Source organism: Dipteris shenzhenensis, chromosome 23 (genome assembly GCF_047967505.1).
Source record: "Dipteris shenzhenensis isolate YYH24624 ecotype China chromosome 23, Dip_SZ_1.0, whole genome shotgun sequence".
Lineage (NCBI taxonomy): Eukaryota > Viridiplantae > Streptophyta > Polypodiopsida > Gleicheniales > Dipteridaceae > Dipteris > Dipteris shenzhenensis.
The window spans coordinates 17,200,885-17,202,998 of record NC_141618.1 but is presented as its reverse complement, the minus strand read 5'-3'; the positions used below and the strand labels follow the sequence as shown (position 1 = coordinate 17,202,998).

General features: G+C 42.3%; 1 pseudogene across 1 annotated transcript; it reads right to left on the bottom strand.

Moving 5' to 3' along the window:
- Positions 1-445: 445 nt before the first annotated feature.
- Positions 446-1,835, bottom strand: LOC147887069 (uncharacterized; annotated as a pseudogene). Its single transcript, XR_015543192.1, has 5 exons — positions 1,676-1,835; positions 1,204-1,343; positions 976-1,080; positions 627-815; positions 446-521 (listed from the first exon to the last, which is right to left on the bottom strand). The product of XR_015543192.1 is annotated as an uncharacterized LOC147887069 (transcript).
- Positions 1,836-2,114: the final 279 nt, after the last annotated feature.

The window sequence follows — 2,114 nt, the reverse complement described above, 5'->3', positions numbered from 1 at the left end:
TTGTCTGAGTACAGAGAATGTGGAGAACATCTTCATAAAGGCTCTTGGGAGAGACTAGTTGGAGATGCATTTTCATCGACTCGGCATTGGGCTTAAAAAGTAGTTCACCTAGTAGTGGACATTGAGGGGGGATGTTAGATATCAACGCCCCACTCTCATGTAACTAGGCAGGAACCAACTAACTCTACTAGACACCCTTCCACTGCAAAACATGATCACTATCATCCATTCAACTCAATATGTTTCGTAGGCTCTATGCATCATCATTGTGACTGACCCCCTTCCCAAATGGCAGACCTACATTAGATGGAACATAAACAATTGCAGGCGATACCAGCAATGCAAAGCTCAACAATGTGCCAAGCTGACAAGCTGTTGCATGTGCCCAACAATTGTGTAGAGAATTCTTAATGAAAGGTACAAACTGCTTCATCTTGCACAATTATTACACATTTGCATAGTCTCGAAGTCGCAACCACCATCCAGCAATTTTGATATGCACCCTTTTGCACCAGAAAAAACTTCCACACGAACTTGGTATCACAATCTCTGATCCAGTTTTCTTAAGACTGTTGATAAGGGTTTAGTTGTGCAAATTACTAAAACCAAGTAAACAGAATTCAGACATATTAAAGGGTGCCTGTTCGCCATGCAAGCATTAAGAAAGAGCAGCGATCAAGCCCTTTCACCTCCCAATTTGAACAATTGATGACCGCTGAATACATCGGTTCTCTCAAAAGAGCACAGAATTCAGTAAAACTTAGATATCTTTCTGCAGCATCCCAGGCTCTTGCAGTTGAAACAGATTGTGGCACCTAAAGCCAAACATCAACGCTAATAAGAAAGCACACCAAGTATTTGTCATGCTAAAGAATCCAATATTTTGTTCTACAGAAAGCCTTCATAGTATTCTTTGTGCCTTCATGGAGGATTCCTATGCAGCAGGCAAGCATCAATTTCATATCCCCTATAGACCTGGCCTGCAAGCATTTCCTCTACTTTGGCTGGCATGGAAAAGGTAAAGGCGGTCCTTAAACCACTATCCTCTTCAGGCCAGTTATTCCTCATCAGAGCATCCATCTGCAAAACATAATTTCAGATAGGCACTTCAAGTGTGCTCCCTTCATCTGACGATGGTAAACAAACGTTCAAACTTCAACCTTCCAAGCCGAGCAAAACGTCTATGAAATGGGTATAATTCACCTGCACTTTCACCACAGTACTAGGCGGCATAAGCGCTGTCGGTCTTCTTCCCTCCAACGGCCAAGATTGCTGAGAAGCATTGACATATTGCATAAATTCAGCCACCAACTTATCCTTCTCGGAGTCATCTGCAGCTTGGTCTGCACATTATATGTGGCAAATCAATGCGGCAAATCGATGGTGCAATGTATCTAGTTTCCCTACTGAGATGGGCACTTCAACATTTTTAGGGCAATCAATCAAAACCTCCAAAATCAAATGTACTAAGGAGAGTTCGAAAGATGGCTCTTCATCCGCAAAATGAATTGCAATAAGGTGAAATGGGTTCTTCCAAAACGACTCTTCATCCGCAAATGGATTGTTACTTGGAGCAATAAGGTGAACTGGGTTATTCCAAAACGACTCTTCATCCACATACATACTGGAAAAAAGCAGAAACAAAACAAAGACAGAGAAAGAGACACAGGGAAACCAGAGTCTGCGAGAGCTCGCACAACGCTGCAGTGTAGGTGAGGGAAGCGGAGAGGAATCAAAAAGGAGCAGGTGCTGCTGCTGTGAAGGGACGATGATCGGGAGAGGCAAGGAAGGTCTGATGGCAAGGTGGAGGTCGACATTGCCACAGTCATAGCCATAGTCATCGGCCACTATGCATGCAAGTGCTTTTAGATTAAGGCCTTTTCATACCTCTGCTTTTACTCATCAACTTTTCCGTTTTGACTTTGAAATTTTAGATTACTAACTTAGACTTTCCTATCCTAATCATAGTCATCTAACTATTAATGGCAAAGATGGTAGGAACAATTGTGACATGAAGTTGGGGGTAATAAAGTTCACGCATCTCTTCACTTCCTGCTACTTTCGAATTAACTGCCAAAGATATTTATCATTGAGAATGGGACATTAGAAAGAAG